This window comes from Pan paniscus, chromosome 11, assembly GCF_029289425.2.
Source record: "Pan paniscus chromosome 11, NHGRI_mPanPan1-v2.0_pri, whole genome shotgun sequence".
Lineage (NCBI taxonomy): Eukaryota > Metazoa > Chordata > Mammalia > Primates > Hominidae > Pan > Pan paniscus.
Genome location: NC_073260.2, coordinates 7,528,266 through 7,545,842, shown reverse-complemented (window position 1 = coordinate 7,545,842; position 17,577 = coordinate 7,528,266). Strand labels below are relative to the sequence as shown.

Here is a 17,577-nt window from a genome sequence, read left to right as displayed (position 1 = left end):
GACAATGATGGATGAAGTCAAGCCTAGGCAACCCCTCCAGCAAATCTGAAGGGAGATTCTCCACCTGGCTACAGTGAGGGGAGCCATGGGCCCGTGGATGGCAGTGGGGGACCCACAGAGGGGTTGGGAAGGAGATGAGGTCTGGTGAGCATCCTTTGGTCAACAAGAGACAAACTGTACCCACTGGGCTGAGCAGATGTCCATGTCCCCAGCCACATGCTGAAATCCTGGGGAGGTGGAACTCCATGACACCAGTAGCCTCCTGGGCAAGGTCACTTTGAGCTCAGGCCAAGGGTGGCCCCGTGAGGATGGCCGTGGGAGACTCTTTGACCTGGTCCAGCCTGCTGGTGGGCACACAGGAAACCTCAGGACTCAGGAAGCAGCAGTTCTCGGGTATAGGAATGGGGTTGGAGGGTACCCTGCTGCAATGCCCAGGATATAGCAGCCTCTGGCAGGGCCAGGCAGAGCCAGGCGGTGCGAGCCAGGGGGGCGAGGCAGTCCCAGCTGGCTGGGCCAGAGAAGCCTTCCTGCGAAGTCGCAGCCCTTTGAAACTGACTAATAAGGTTTTCTTCCCTTTCTAAGTTGAATGAGTCAGGAGCTTCATATAGGATCCCATCTGTCTGCTCCATCCCTGCCAGTTGGATTCTAGGCCTCTAGCCAATTAAAAAACCCAAACTAGCTTAGTGGGAATCTGCTTGACTGGTTTGGTGAGAGCTCTGTTTTCCCTCGGTGGAACAGAGGCCTCTTGGCTGCCCTTCTGGGTCGTGCCTGAGAAGGAGTCTGGAATCCTGCAGCCAAGGAGCCGGGATGGCTTGAATTAGGACCAGGAGGTGGCAAGCTGCAAGGAGATGGAGCCCAGCTACACAGAGCAAAGACGTCGTTCCCCAGGCTGTTCATCGCTGGAGCCCACCGCACTCTGGGTCTCAGTGCTTGGCCAGGCGTCGGGGGAGCTCAGCTTGACCGGGATGTCTCCCCCGCGGTGCTCCAGGCCCTCGAGGACTCAGTGCTGGCCGTACCTGGAATGAACGAACATGTGCCAGGCGGGGGCAGGGGGATCTCATCACCAGAGCTGGTCACATACGGGCTTTCAATCCCTCGCTCACACCACAGCTGGCCGGTTGCATGGGACAAGGCCCCGGGATTCCCTGAGGCTGAATGAACTGGAGCTGCCGGAGGTGTGGGCAGGACGGAGGGTGGGTGGCCTGTGTGTCGCTGGGATTAGGCTTCCTGGGCCATCACCTGCTTCTCGGAGGGGGGTGACAGCGTGAGGCTCAGCAGGGCAAGTGCCACCCAGAGGCCAGATGCAGCAAAAGAGTAAGCAAAATCCCTTGGGGGTGGGGTGGGAAGAGTTGCTGCAAAACCTGTGCACTTTGCTCAGACAGGACTATTACAGCTATGAGGAGAAACGAAGGTGTCTGCAGCCAGCCCGCAGCAGAGCAGACGAGCTCTTGAGCAGGCACCTGCTCCTGTTAGGGGTGGACCCTTGGTAGCAAAGAGACAACAGCTGTCAACAAAATAAATGAGGGCTGGATGTAGTGGCTCACACTGGTAATCCTAGCATTTTGGGAGGCTGAGGCGGGCAACATAGTGAATATTCATCTCTAAAACAAAACAAAACAGAACAAAACAAAAAAGGAGGTGGGTATGGGACCGTGCATTTTGGGGCCATTTAGTGCAGGGGAAGCACTGGGCAGAACATGTAGCTATTAATGAATGTGCTTATCATGTCAACGCCTCCCCACATGCAATAGCCCATAAATTCTGTTTTTCTTTTTTCTTTTTTTTTTTTTTTGAGATGGAGTCCTGCTCTGTTGCCCAGGCTGGAGTGCAGTGGCACAATCTCAGCTCACTGCAACCTCTGGCTCTCAGGTTCAAGCAATTCTCCTGCCTCAGACTCCCAAGTAGCGGGGATTACAGTCTCCTGCCACCATGCCCAGCTAATGTTTTTGTATTTTTAGTAGAGATAGGGTTTCACCATGTTGGCCAGGATGGTCTCGAACTCCTGACCTCAGGTGATCCGCCCGCCTTGGCCTCCAAAGTGCCGAGATTACAGGCATGAGCCACTGCGCCTGGCCAATTGCCAATAAATTCCAGTGTTTTTAGGATCAGGCCCGCCGTCCTCACCACGTTCCATTATAGCCTCATCTCATGCCTCCCTGTCTGGAGCCACTCTGACCTGGTTCCCGGAGCCCTCCGTGCCCTGCCCCCAACCCCGAGGGCCTTTGCACTCACAGTCCTTTCTGCACAGTGCTCTCTCCTCCCTTACCTCAGCTGCTGGCCTCTCTCTATGGACACCCTGGGGATCGGATGTCAACCCCAGCCCTCCCTGACCCCGGGGCCGGTCCACGCTGCTTCATCCTGGGTTGTCACCAATGCTCACCCCTTTCCCTCAGGGCGAGCTTTGAGCCTTGAATGCCACCCGGTCTCTCTAAGATTGCTTGATTCATGCCTCGTCTGCCCCACCTGACTGTAGGACGCACTGGAACAGGGATGTCGTCCCCCTTTGTCACCATTTTACCCTGAGCCCAGCACAAGGCTTGGCTCATAGAGGCTCCCACGAAACTGTTCTCACCTGAGAGTGACCCCGAAAAGTTCAGGACACTGGCATGGAAAAGGCGACTGCTTCTCACGAGGCCAGAGTCCCTGACATGGAATTCAGCAGTTTAGAGAGGGTTTCCAGACCCAGCCTGAATTCACATTTTCACTCTGGCGCCATTGCTGGCCAGCTTAGCGGGGACCTTGAGAAAGTTGAGTTAGCTCTCCGAGCAGGTGTTGTCACCTATTCCTTGGACAGGGCAGGGGGAGGAGTCGCTGAGATGACACAGCACACAGAGCCCTTGGCACAGATCCTGGCACAGGGGGTGCTTAGTGGCCGGTAGTGGGGGAGGCAGGGCAGCGGTTCTGAGGCCTGGACACCTCTCATCTCTGGCTAGGGGTCAGGTGAGGAATTTTCCCTGGCTGCCCCAAAGCAGCAGCTGCCCGGAGCTGGCAGGGCGGGTGAGGCCCTGCAGAGACCTGGAAGGCGTTCAGGCCATGGGCTGCAGGCACGGTTGGCAGCAGCGGCTCCGCTCCAGCCTGGTGACCTCTGCGAGGAGCTGCCTCTGCTCCCCTCTGGCCACTCTCTGTCCACAGCCAGTACAGCCTTCAGGAAGAACAAGGAGGACTGGAGTCCCCACAGGACATCAAGCCCTCCCTGTGCCTGGGCTGCCGGCACCTGCCCTGAGCTTCCGCAAGACTGCCCTTTTCCCCTCGTCAGACCCTGATAAGACACCCAGCTGCACGTTAACCAGCTGCACTGTGTCCAGTGGCTCACAGCACTGGAGACTCAGTTTCCCCAACCCTCATCTGTAAAGTGGAGATAAGAATTCCTGCTGGATGCAACGAGAAGATGTTTATAAAATTGCCTGGCACAAAATAAGTCCTTAATAACGCTAGTTCCCTTCTCTGTTCCCCGTACCAGCTGCTTTTCCCCTGAAGTGCTGTGTCCCCTCCATTGTAGAAGCAGAAGTCTCTCTCTAGTTTTGGGAAAGGATTTCGAACTCCTTCCCACAGAAGAGTTGAGGCACACAGTGGGTTCTCCCCAGTGGGAGGCGGTATTCATGAAAGAGTAGCCTTCGGCCAAAGAAATCGGGCAATGATGGTGATATTTCAGGCATTGAGATTTTGAGGCTGGGGCCGCTCTGCCCGTGAGTCACTGGCCTCTGACAAAGGATGAGGTGGCAGGAGGAGGTAGTCAGACCATGCGATGAGGCATTCAGTCCCAGCTTCTCCACTGCCTAGCGGTGTGACCTTGGCTGGGTCTCCTGACCTCTCTGAGCTTCCTGGTCTGTAACATGTGGGTAATCATCAGTGGTAATTCCCACCTCCCAGGGGCGTGCTGGGGATTACGTGGGCTCTTCCTGCAGCACAGGGCTGACCCATGGCAAGAGTTCAGGGCGTCACAGGTCCTGCCGTTTTTTTTTTTGAGACAGATTCTCACTCTGTCACCCAGGCTGGAGTGCAGTGGCACGACCTCAGCTCACCGCAACCTCCGCCTCCCAGGTTCGAGCCATTGTCCTACCTCAGCCTCCTGAATAGTTAGGATTACAGATGTGTGCCATCACACCCAGCTAGTTTTTGTATTTTTAGTAGAGACAGGGTTTCACCATGTTAGCCAGGCTGGTCTTGAGCTCCTGACCTCAGGTGATCTGCCCGCCTTGGCCTCCCAAAGTGCTGGGATTACAGGCGTGAGACACCGCACCCAGCCCTGCTGTTGTTTTTCTTTTCATCACTGACAGTTGGCAGTGTGTTTGGCCAATTCATCAGCCCCAAACCCTCCTCCCCAGCAGCATAGCTGAGGGAACGCAGCTCAAGGCTTGGGGAGGTGCAGACATTTCCAGAATGCTAACAACCTGATTTCTTTGAGAGCACACCTCATGTTTGGCCTTGGACTGGCTAGCTGTGTTGGTGGCTGGGTGGGCTTCCAGCTTGGGGAGGGAGGCCCCGTGAGGCCGAGGGACCCCAGCAAGACCACTGTGTCCCAGAACCTCTGTTTGTTCATAAGTGAAGCTGCTGTCTCTCTGGGCTGCCTGGCGCTCTTGAGGGCCTGGCCAGTGAGAACAGAGAAGCCCAGGCCACAGCATCAGGGATGGGGCTGGAAGTGGAGAGGGCTGTGAGTGGGAGGCCTTTGGACATGCAGCATCTCAAGGCCATGGGAGGGTAGGGTTTCCTGGACCTGCCCACAGGGGAAGTGACCCTGGCCGACCTGCCCGCAGGGGAAGTGACCCTGGCCACCCTGCCACTCAGTGTGGGCGCTCCTGGCACTTCCCCAGAGGTAGCTTCTTAGTGCTGTTAGGTGGAGGGTGCTGGGAAGCCGGTCCAGGCCCCCCAAGCACAGACTGAATGGGTTGCCTGGTTCCCCAGGTTCCTGAACTGGGGGCAGTGGGGCCACCTGGGTTGATACCTGGGAGGAGGGACCCCCCTGCTGCCAGACCCCAATAAGGGGAGCAGGGCTCCGCCAAGACAGCTGAGAGCTCCAGGCTGGAGTGGGACTCTGAGACAGAACTGGGCAAGAAAGCATCTCTGTCCCCAGCTCTCCTGCCCACAGGAAGCAGAAAGGCAAGAAAGCCCCAGTGATGTGGAAGAGGCAGGCAGGAAGGTGGGGGAGACCCCTGCCCTGGCCAAGGCATGAGTGAGGGAGGGGGGTGGCTGTGTCCCCATCACACTCCATCATAGCCAGGGAACAAGCTCTCCCCATGAAAGCTCCGGGCTTCCTCTCCCCTCCCTGGATACCATTTTCCCATGGGGTTTGCTGCCATCCTGGTGGGAAAAGTAATTAGGTGACCAAGTACCCAAAAGTAATTAGGTGATCCCATCCCAGGTGGAGCTTACCCCTCTTCCTCCAGGAAGCCTTCCTGGATTACCCTCACCCCCACTGAGCACCCTTTATCCCTCTGGGGCCCAGTCGCCCCTCAGGCGGTTGCCATGGGATCCTGTGGAGACACAGTGGAAGGGCTCAGTTCACATCCATGGAACAGCAAGCCCTTCACGGCGACCCACTCAGGACCGTGAACTCAGAACCATCCAGTTCTAAGTTCCTAGCAGCATCCACGTAGCTTCCCAAGCTCCCAGTCAGCATCCACCAAGGGACCAGCCCTTCCTCTGCATGAGTCAACTGTACTGAGGACAGGGAAGGGTGGGCAGAGGGTGGGAAGAAGCTTTGAATCTTTCTCTTTGGCTGATTCAGCAGCATCAATGACATGAGATGGCTCTTCAGTAGGCTACAGTTAGAAAACGGCAATGTGGGTCAGCCATGGTGGCTCACGCCTGTAATCCCAGAACTTTGGGAGGCTGAGGCGGGTAATCACTTGAGGTCAAGAGTTCGAGACCAGCCTGGCCAACATGGTGAAACCCTATCTCTACTGAAAATACAAAAATTAGCTGGGCGTGTTGGCACGTGCATGTAGTCCCAGCTACTCAGAAGGCTGAGGCAGGAGAATCGCTTGAACCTGGGAGGCAGAGGTTGCAGTGAGCCGAGATCGCACCACTGCACTCCAGCCTGAGCAACAGAGCAAGACTCCATCTCAAAAAAAAAAAAAAAAAAAAAAAAGAAAGAAAGAAAACAACAACATTGCATAGCATTTTTCGAGCACTTCTTGCAGGCCAGGGACAAGGCTAAGTGCATTCTGTGCGTGCCCTCCCTGCGTTCTGACCGCATCTTTGAGATCACTTACTGTTCCCACTGTTTGGTCATGGAATGGGAGGCTGAGAGGCTCAGAAATGGCCCGGGGTCTCGCGGCTGTAGCAGGAGCTGGTGCTTGTCAAAGGCTACCTGTGCCCCTGAGAGGGGAGAGCACTTGAGCCCAATTTAATAAACAGTCTGTCTCCTACATTCATCCCCATTCTACAGATCAGAAAACGGGGGTTGTGAGTTCAACAATCACCTGGAGATATCACGAGGAACCAGGGGCTGATCTGGAGCTACAGCCCAGGTTCCTGATTCTAAATCTGATCCTCCTTCTACCCTAAATATTTCCCTGACTCACTCCCATCAGTCATTCTCACTGCCGTGGGCTAAGGAGGATTCAGAAGCCATGCTGGGGATCGATGGGAATGAGCACGGGGATGGATTAGCAATGCCTGCCAAGGGCGTGGGCAGGGGAGTGGCAGACTGCCTGCTACACGTTGCCATCCTGCATGATACCCTGCTGGCCTGGAGCTGATTGACGCTTTCCTGCCCCAGCAGTTGAGAAGTCCATTTATTTCCCTCCAGGGGCCTCACAGACCCATTTACCCCAGAGCTGTGGGTCTGGGGGATTCAAAGAGAGACCTGGTGACTGTGACAGCCTCTGGAAACCTGAGTCGACATTGTCTGCTGGGCATTAGTGGTGATGCCCCAGGTGCTCAAGCCTCTCTGCACTCTAGGTCTTAGACTGAGCCACTGGAGGGAGGAAGCTGGGGTTTTTAGTAAACCTTTCTGGAGAATGTCTTTTGGAGCTGGTCTGTATTAACCTGGAAGAATTCCCCTGGGGTCTGAATCCAGAGGCGGGGGTTTGGGGGGCATTTGGAATCTACTGTATCATTTTCCTAACAGCCAAGTGAAACGCAAGCTCCAGCTGCCGCTGGCTCCCAAACCGCAAGCTCGGGCTCATTCTGTAGCTTGAAGCTGCAGTAATAAATTTTCCCCTGTGAAACCTGAGGAAGCGCTTCTCATCTACTCTCCGTGGTTGCAGCCCAGGTTGTTGCAATAGTAAGTGCATACTGCATGTGAGTTGCAGAAAGAAGGGAACAGATGGTGAACACAACATTGCGCCTGGGTACTAGTTAGTTGTGTTGACCACGTGGGTTATAAAGACTTCATCTCAGAAGTCAGTTTGCTACTTCTGTTGGATATTGGACATTATCATACAGGTTTGAGGAATGGTGAGTTCACAGACTTCATCCACAGTGGTGAAATCTAGAAGCAGAAATGAACTAAAGAGTGAGAAAGGAGAGCGATGGTAATGACAGTCAGAGTGCTAGGTGCCGTGTGCCGAGGGCTGTGCGAGGCTCGGTGCTAGGTGATGCTTTGTGAATATTCCAGTTAATGTCCACGACAACCCCATCAGTGGGGGCTTAGGCCTATGCTGCAGATAAGAGAGTGGAGGCCCAGAGAGGTTATATAACTTGCCAGGGTCACACAGCCAGTAAGAGGCAGAGCTGAGATTTGTGCAGCTGGCTTCTAAAGTCCCATCAGCAATGGGTTGGGCTGCCCGACTTTGCTGTGCAGAGCCTGCAGTGCCAGCCTGTGTCAGCAGAGAGCCTGGAGAGGCCCTCTCTCCCTGGAGGGGCGTGGGCTGGGCAGGGCTTCCCAGTGGCTTCCCTCTGCTGGTCTTGGAACTGGACCCTGAGCCAGGGTGAGAGCCAGCTTTCCCCAGGAGGTTTTAGATTTCTGAACTGTCAGAACCCTTATTCATTTATTTATTTTTTGCGATGGAGTCTCGCTCTGTCACCCAGGCTAGAGTGGAGTGCAGGGGCGCCATCTCGGCTCACTGCAACCTCTGTCTCCCGGGTTCCAGCGATTCTCCTGCCTCAGCCACCTGAGTCGCTGGGATTACAGGCGTGCACCACCACGCCCGGCTAATTTTTGTATTTTTACTAGAGATGGGATTTCACCATCTTGGCCAGTCTGGTCTTGAACTCCTGACCTTGGTGATCCACCCACCTCCACCTCCCAAAGTGCTGGGATTACAAGCGTGAGCCACCGTGCCTGGACCAGAATCTTTATAATGTGGCAAACAACAATGGCACCTGGATCTACTGGCGGCACAGTGGCGACTGGCTTGTTGGCACAATTCCAAATCACAGCTGGGAACGAAGACGTCCCACTGGAGGCCTCTTGGGGCCAGGAGAAGGGGTCTTGGAGATAACCCAAGTCAGAGGTCACAATGTCAACTGAGTGGCGTATGGTAAGCCAGAGCCACGCCCCATCTTTTTGTCCCCAAATGTTTGTGTTTACTTTTATTTACGTATAACTGACATAATAGGAAATATGTATTTGTTCTCTGCCCTGGCTCTTGGCTCCTGGCACAGAGCTTCTAAAACCCTTGTAATTTCCTGAGTGATGAAGTGATGGCAGCATCTTTTGTTAATAATATTTAATAATATTTGGTCTTGTCCCTGGTTCCTGATCCAAGAGCTTCTAAGACCCTTGGCATCTCTGGAGTGATGAGTGTCTTTTTACATGCTAATGAGATGACTGGTGGCTGGGGGCCCCTAGATAGCTTCAGGGTGGGGGCTGGTGGCCACAGGAACCAACCGTGAAATTGGAGGGCTGGAACATTCAGCCCCCTCATCTCTGAGGAAGGGAGAGGGGCTGGAGATTGAGTTAATCTCCAATCCTCATTCACGCCAGTGGAATGGAACCTCTATAAAAACACTCAACACCGGGGTTTGGAGACCTGGGTTGGTGAACACACGGAAATGCTGGGAGGGTGCCGTGCCCAGAGCGGGCATGGAAGCTGTGTGCTCCTCGCCCATGTCTTGCCAGATGCAGCTCTTCCAACTGGCTGGTCCTGAGTCGTGTCCTTTATAAAAACTGGTAAATGTAAGTGAATGTTGCCCTGAGTTTTATGAACCATTCTAGCAAATTATTGAACACGAAAGGGGGTTGTGGGAACCCCCAATTTATAGTCAGTGGTACAAAAGTACAGGAGGCCCCAACTTGGCCTCTGATGTGGGGTGCAGTCTGTAGGATTGTGGGGTCTGCGCTAACTCTGGGCAGCTAGTGTCAGAATCCAGTTAAATTGCAGGACACCCAGTCGACGTCTGCCGAGAACTAAAGAACTGGTTGGTGTGGGGCAACCACACCAGACATCAAACCACATGTGATGTCTGAAATGTTGTGAGGATTTAGAAAGACAACTATTTCCCTTTAATAACACATGCAGTAAATTGCCTGTAAGTGTCCAGAGTATATGAATGAGTGAGTGCCCATGAATGGATGGATTTTCACAAACTGGTCCCATGGAACCAGCACCTTTGAAGGCCCCTCGTGTCTGTGTCTGTGCTTTGTATAAGTGGGATGACACACGTGTACCCTTTGGTGTCTGACTTCTATTTCTCAGCATACATTCGGGAGACTCATCCACGTTGCTGTGTGTTGAGGTAGATGATTATTTTTCCTTGCCGTACAGTATTCCAATGCGTGAGAATACTACACTCTGCCCATTCTACTATTGTTGGGCTTCTGGGTAATTATAAACAGTGCTGCTATGAACATTCTGGTGCATGGCTTTTCTTTTCCAAAGTGTTGTTCTCATTTTCCTCCCACCAGTAGTGTAAGAGAGGTGCATTGCTCCACATCCTCACCAACTTGTATTATTATTTTCTATCTTTTTAGTTTTAGCTTTTCTGGTGGGTGTGTATTGACATTGCACTGTGGCTTGTATTTGCATTTCCCTGTTGGCTAATGAAGCTGAGCCTCTTGTCATATGGGGTATTTTTCGTTCATTTGGGAACCCTGTTGGCCTCTCTGCCTATCCAGGCCCATTTATCTCCTGGGATGTCTGTCTTTTTCTTACTGGTTTGTAGGCACGTTATAAGTATGAATCCTTATATTGCATTAATTACACTGTACAGATGACCTTTTCACTCTCTTAGTAGGTTCTTCTGATGAATAAACATTCTTACTATAGTCCAATTTATTTTTTTTATGGTTAGTTTTGTGTCCTATTTAAGACATCTTTGCCAAGTCCAAGATCACAAAAGTGTAATGCTTTATTGTAAATGCTTTATTGTTTGTATTTCACATTTAGATCTACAATCCACCTGGAATGGATATTTTGTTATTTGTGAGATATGTTTGTTTTGTTTTGTCATAGAGACAGGATCTTGCTCTGTTGCCCAGGCGAGAGTGCAGTGGCATGATCACAGCTCATTGCAGCCTTGACCTCCTGTGCTCAAGCAATCCTCCTGCCTCAGCCTCCAGAGTAGCTGAGACTACAAGCACCCACCACCGCGCCTGGATAATTTTTAAACTTTTTAGAGATGGTATCTCACTGTGTTACCCAGGCTGGCCTCAAATTCCTGGCTCCAAGCAATCTTCCTGCCTCAGCCTCCCAAAGTGCTGGGATTACAGGTATGAGCCACCATGCTTCGCCTTGTGAGGTATGTTTTTGAGATGACCCTCTTTTCCCCATTTATGGCTGGGTTGCCCTGTTGAGTACACTGTGGGGATGGGAGGTCTCTTTCTGGATTCCCTCTGTTCTATCGGTCAGTTTGTCTATTCTTGTGCCAATCCCACACTGTCCTAATTACTGTGGCTTTTTTTTTTTTCCTGATGTCTTGTAGTGTGAGTCTTTCAGCCTTGTTCTTTGTTCTCAAGATCTTCTTGGCTATTCTTGGCCCAAAGCTTTTCTATATGAATTTTAGGCTCAGCTCGTCAATTTCCATGAGAAAGAAACCTCCTGGGATTTTGATTGAAATTGCATTGAATTTAGATATTCATTAGGGGAAAGCGATATGTTTACAGTATTGTAGTTTTCCAATCCATGAACATGGTATATACCTCTATTTGTTTAGATCTTTGTTAATTTATCTCAATGGCATTTTGCAGTTTTTAGTGCAGGTTGCACGTCTTCATTAGATTTCTTTCTACTCTCAAACCTACAGCTAATTTGCAAGAATGCAACAATGAAGACTCCTAGACCTACTCACCTGCCTTAAAGATATGCTATTGTCCCCCAGAGAGGTGGCAAAATGGTTTGTATTTTTGTCTTAAGCCTTGGACTTTTAAAATCCTGGATTTTGATGTGTGTGCAGAAGAGAACTAAGATAGCGTGCTTGAGACCGCTCTCCTTTAAAAGGCCTGCTTGCAAGAGTAGCCTCTGACTGGCATCTGGGAACTTGGATCTTGAGAGAGTTGCCACCATTCTCTAACTAATAATAGTGCTTTGCTGTGCCTGAACTGTTTGCACACAAAATGGGGTTTATGCAGAACACCTGCTTGCCCTCTGGAGGTCTGGAATTTTGTTTCATGCTAGATAGAGAATGCTGTGTGACCAGATCTCCATAAAAACCCCAGGCACTGAGTCTCTAATGAGCTTCCCTGGTAGACGACACTTCGACTGTGCTGCTACAACACGTTGCAGGAGGAATTGCTCCCATGAGAGTGCCCTGGGAAGGAACCCTTGGAAACTGGCACCTTCTTGCCTGGGACTTTGTCCAATGCACCTTTCCCTTTGCTGATTTTATTTTGTGTCCTTTTGCTGTACTAAGTCATAGTTGTGATACAAAGAGTATGCTAAGTCCTGTGAGTCCTAGTGAATCACTGAACAGGAGGCAGGGGTAGTGTTATGGACCCTTGACACAGTGGGAAAGCTCCAGATGTTTTATGTTGATTCAAAATGAAAACTTCTGAAGCTCACATGAATCGTGTCTGTAGGCCAGACATGGCCTACGAGCGGGCACTTTGGGGCTTCAGAGTGAGCTCGAGCCCCTCACTGGACAGGGATCAAGTGAGGCCTAAGGTGGGACTTGCCCCCTCCCAGGTGCCCAAGCTGGAAAGAGGGTCTGGGCTTCCCAGGCCAGAGCTGCTTTCAGGAGAATGTACCTGGTGGAAGAAGTGGTGGAAGGAAGGAAATCACATCTTGGTTTCTGATGGGAGAAGGTTTTCAATCTATGTTGTGTGAAAAAGCAGTTGGTACAGAGACTCTGTACCCATAACATGATTTTATTTCATAGATAGGATCTCTATATCTCAGCCTTAGAAAGAGGGAAATTCTGACGCATGCTACAACCTGGATGAAGCTTGAGGACATGATGCTGAGTGAAATAAGGCAGTCACAAAAGACAAATGCTGCAGAATTCCACTTCTATGTGGTCCCTAGAGTTGTCAAATCCATAGAGGCAGAATGGAGGTTGCTAGGGGATGGGGAGGGGGAATGAGGAGTGAGTGCTTGATAGGACAGAGTTTCAGTTTAGAAGATGAAAGCGTTCTGGAGATGGACGGTGGTGATGGCTGCAAACAATATACACCTAAAAATGGTTTAAATGGTAACTTTTATGTTATATATATTTTACCACAATTAAAACATAGCAAGAAAAAATAGGATGTCTCTCTGTTCACATCGCTATGGTCCTGGGAAGACACAGACCAAGGTGCTCATGGTCATCATCTGTGGATGGAGGGATTGTGGGGGAGAGTTTTCTTTTTGTTTATTTGGTTTTAGAGATGGGGGTCTTGCTATGTTGGCCAGGTTGGTCTTGAACTTCCGGCCTTAAATGATCCTCCTGCTTCAACCTCTCAAAGTGCTGGGATTACAGGTGTGAAGCACCGTGCCCAGCCTGGGAGATAGTTTTCTTTCTGCTTTTCTATTTTCCATGTTTTTTTTTTTTGGCATGCAATATATATTATGTTTTAATGTTGAAAAAAAAAATTTTTTTTTTTTTGAGATGGAGTCTAACTCTGTTGCTCAGGCTGGACTACGGTGGCACAATCTCGGCTCACTGCAACCTCTGCTTCTTGGGTTGAAGCAATTCTCCTGCCTCAGCCTCCCGAGTAGCTGGGATTACAGACGCACGCCACCATGACCGGCTAATTTTTTGTATTTTTAGTAGAGACGGGGTTTCACCATGTTGGCCAGGCTGGTCTTGAACTCCTGACCTCAAGTGATCCACCCACCTCGGCCTCCCAAAGTGCTGGGATTACAGGCATGAGCCACCGCGCCCGGCCTGAAAAAATTTAAATACAGAAAAGCACGGAGAATAACAAAACATTTATGTATGTACTAAATTTGCAATTTGGAAAAAATTTATTAACAATACATAGTATGAGAAAAAAAATCAATGTCGTCAACCAGAAACATTGGGGAAAAAAAAGACAACCTAATTGTTTTGCAGAAACACCTCCAGCCACACTCCAGTTGGAAAATATCATAGAATTGGGCCTGGGCCTCTTCCCAGGTACCTGTTTCTGGCCAGGCAGCGGCCACCTCGGTCACATCAGGAGAACTGCATGGATTCCCGGTCCACCAGGACCTCTGAATCTGAATTCCTGGGGAGGCCCAGATGCTGTCCTTTGCAAACTCCAGGTCGTTCTGCTGTTTTGCTGGGCTTGTGAACCACCTCCCGGGGTTCTGAGAAACTGAGTTTGACAAGCCTTTCTCTACCCGATGGTGACTCTGTTCTGTGCTCCTTGGTCTCGCGTGGGTCATGGTCTGTGCCTCAAGGTCTGAGTGTGAACCAGGTCCCAAGCCTCTGCCTATGGCTGCACCCCAGGAGATGGAGCTGGGGGGCGACATGGAAAAGAGGGGGATGGGTGTGACTTGCTAGGAGAATCCCAAGTGACCATCACCTCCAACAGTGCAGCGGAAAGCTGGGTTGCAGGTGGAAGGGAAGTGCCTTCACCTGTTCTGCTTATTATCCCTGTGCTTTTGCAGGGAGAGAGTGTGGCTCAGGCCGGCTGAGTGACCTGTGCAAGGTCACCCAGCTAGTCGTGTGTGCAGGACTGTGACCTGAGGGCGTCCCTTAGGGGCTGCAGCCTCCTCTTGGCCATCTGGAAGGGTGTGCTCGGGGTTCTAGGGGGCAGATGGGGCAGGGTCCCTGCAGCCCTGTCTCTGAGATGATGGACTGTGCCCGTGGCCACCCCCACAGCCCCGGAGCCTCCCTTGAACTCTTCTCTGCACCCTACTGAAGAAGCATCTCCTGGGGACGGTGGCAGCCAGGGGAGTGGCAGAGGAAGAGAGGACGGGTAGGCCCCATCTCCCTGTCCCAGGTCTGGAAATGACGCCCGCGCCCCAAGCCCTTCTCTCCTGCCCAGCTTCGTCTGTGTCGTCTGTGTCGTAGAAAGGCCTGCTCAGAATTCACAGCGGCTCAGGGGCTCATGAATTATGTACGGCTCCAGATCAATCCGTCAGCGCTCTGTCAGGGAGGAATCAAAGGCCCCGCGGCCGGCAGACAGCTCTTTCTGCGTGGGGCCGCCGCGGAGAGCCCGGCGCCGGCGAGTTGGTGGAGCCCCGTGGGCGCTCGGCTCCCCGTCCCTTCCGAATGCCCCGTCTCTCTGTTTCTCTGCCAGAAGCAGATTTGACAAATGTCTTTAAAGGCGGGGTGGGGGTAACAACAAAAAGCCCTGGCCCGTGTGTTTTGAGCGCGTTCCAAGGTGCTCGGCGTGAATCAGTGATGCCAGCGCCACTTTTGTCATGGGAAGGTCACCCTGGGTGCGGTACAGTCTCCGCCACCACAACGGCACAAGCTTCCTGCAGCACTGATGAGACGGCCCCTCCTCGGCCAGGCCACCATTCTGGGGCTGGGCAAGCTGGCCATGAAGGGATGGCGACCTTGCTCCTGAGAAGGGTCGTCCTGCTCTGCTCTGTCCGGGCCTCCAGGCCCAGAAGCGAGGGTTGAGAGGGGAGCCGCGGGGAGCCGCAGGGAGCGGCCTGTGGCTCCTGGGCACCGCTGCCTTCTGGGAGGAGCTGGAGGTGGTTGAGATGCTTGGGCTGGCTGTGCACCAGCGTCCCGGAGCTGCTGTGACAGATGAGTGCGAGCTGGGCTGCTGAACACAGGGTCATCCCACAGCTCTGCGGCCGGAGGGCTGGAGTTAAGGCGCCCGTGGCGATGGCTCCTTCTGGAGCTTAGAGGGAGACTCTGCTGGCCTCTGTCCCGGCGTCTGCTGCCTGTGGGCTCTCCTCGCTGTTCTTTGATCCTGTCCCTGTCTCTGCCCTCAGGTGGCCTCTTCCTCTGTGTCTCTGTATCCTCTCCTCTTCTTATGAGGACACCTGTCATTGTCATCCCAGCCCAGTCCAGGATGATTGCATCTGAAGATACTCATCTTAATGACATCTTTGAAGACCTTCATTTCAAATAAGGACAATTCTGAGGGTCTGGGTGGACCTATCTTTTGGGGGCCACCATCTAACCCACTACAGCGGGAGACGCAGCAGCACGGGCCACAATAGGGACAGGGCCACCCAGGCCTGATGGCCGCTGCGACCTTCTCATCTCAGGGCACGGCTGGGCCCACACCCCGACCCAGGACAGAGGCAGGGACCCCCGAAAGAACGCCCCCCAGAACTGCTCCTGCCTGGCTTCTGATGGCACCAGGGTCCCCACCTCCCCCTCAGCTGCTCTGAGTTGGAGAGGAGGTTGTGGTGCCCATTTAGCAGATGGGCAAAGTGAAACCCAGACAGGGAGGTGATTTTCTCCGGGTTCCAGGGAGGGGCTGGCGGGGCAAAGATCAGCGGCCACGTGACTCAGGTAGGTGCACGTCCTCCTGCGCCAGGCTGCCAAGCTGTGCTTGGGCCCCTCTGTGCTCCCCCGGTCTGTAGGGCATTATCTACTTCTAGCTGGCCCCTCCCACCCCAGCCTCATCTCTCCCCACCCACACTCTCCAGGCCAGCCTCACCGTCATGCCAGTCCACGGGTCTCAATCCTGCTGCACATTTGGGTCCCCAACTTTGGACATTCAGGTCTCATTTGAGTGAGGTGGGAGCAGGTGTGAACTGTTAGACTCTCTCTAAGTGACTCTAATGCGCTCCTATGGACCCCACACTCCTTCTGGCACAGGCTCTTCTCTCTGTCTGAGATCTACTGGTTTTGGTCCTGACATCTGCTCGGTGGTCACTTTCTCAGGGAGGCTGCCCCAATCTCCCTGACAGGGCCTTGACTACCTGTTTAATGCAGCATGTCTTACTCTCGCTGGATACAGCCCAGCTGGAACGTTCATTTCTGTATGTAATTCTTCGTTTTGTGTCATCTTCTTTGTATCAGGTAGAATGCCTTAGGCTGTAATAGAATATCCAGGGAAAAGTGGCTTTAATAATAGGAGCTTATTTTTCTCACATAATAAGAGGTTTGGGCCAGGCACGGCGGCCCTGTAATCTCAGCACTTTGGGAGGCCGAGGCAAGAGGATCACTGAGGTCAGGAGTGTGAGACCAGCCTGGCCAACATGGTGAAATCCCATCTCTACTAACAATATTTTAAAAATTAACTGGATATAGTGGTAGGCACCTGTAGTCCCAGTTACTCAGGAGGCTGAGGCAGGAGAATAACTTGAACCCTGGGAGGTGGAGGTTGCAGTGAGCCCAGTAAGTGCCACTGCGCTCCAGCCTGGGCAACTGAGCAAGACTCTGTCTCAAAAAAAAAAAAAAAGATAAAAAAAGAAAAGAGACTTGATTCAGCAGCTCAGTGACAGCAGCAAGGAGCTAGCATTTTACTATGCTCAACTTCACCAGCATAATGGCAAGGCCTCACCTCATGGTGACAACATGGCTGCCACAGCTCCAAGTATCACATCACACAATAATAAGGTCTACAAGGAAGGAGGAGAAAATGCTACTCCCAACTCTTCTTGTTGGAGATGCAAAGCTTTCCCAGATCCCCCCAGCAGACCTCGGGTCCTAATGGATAGAGCTGGGCCACCTGCCCATGCCCACATGCAAAGAAGTCTGAGGAGGCAGGTATTTCCCAATTTTATCTTCTATTTGGGAGCAGTGGTCTGATAACAAGGAACTCAGGGAGGGTCGTGTCTCATGGGTGGGTCACCCAAAGCGTCTCAGTCTCCCTGACTATGGTGTAAACTTCATGAGGGGAGGAACTAGGTCTAAATTTGCTCCCATATAACCCCAGTGCCTGGCAAGTACCTGGTGCTCACCAGATGTGGGCTGAATTAGTTCCCTGGCACACAGCTGATTCTCCAATCAGCCTTGAGCTCCTTTAGAGCAGGGGCTCCTCTGCTCATGTTCGTAGCACCCCCACCTCCCCCATCCCTCCCTACACACAACAGGGGGCTATAGCTGCGGTCCTGCTGCAAGCGGGGTGCTAAGAGAGGGCACAAGAAAGTGCCCACTCCGATGGACTCCTTAAGCTTCTGTGGTTCTGACACGAGCAAGTCTCCCCTCTGGGATAAGTCAGGGTTTTTCTGCCAGCAGCCAAAAGTAACTCTGGCTAATTTCGGGAAGGATAAAGAAGGATTTATGGAAGGAATGAGGCTCACTTAATCAAAAGCAAAGGTGAACACTTCACACCCATTAGGATGGCTCTTATGAAAACAAAACAGAAAATCACAAGTGCTGATGGGGATCTGAGGAAATGGAAAGCCTCGTGCACCGTTGGTGGGAATG

The 17,577-nt window shown here is 52.3% G+C and overlaps 1 long non-coding RNA gene across 1 annotated transcript; it reads left to right on the top strand.

Moving 5' to 3' along the window:
- Positions 1–689: 689 nt before the first annotated feature.
- On the top strand, positions 690–17,347 carry LOC129398726 (uncharacterized). The gene is made up of 3 exons (XR_008626639.1): positions 690–1,314; positions 10,341–10,597; positions 11,131–17,347. It is a non-coding gene; the product is annotated as an uncharacterized LOC129398726 (long non-coding RNA).
- The last annotated feature ends 230 nt before the right edge of the window (positions 17,348–17,577 follow it).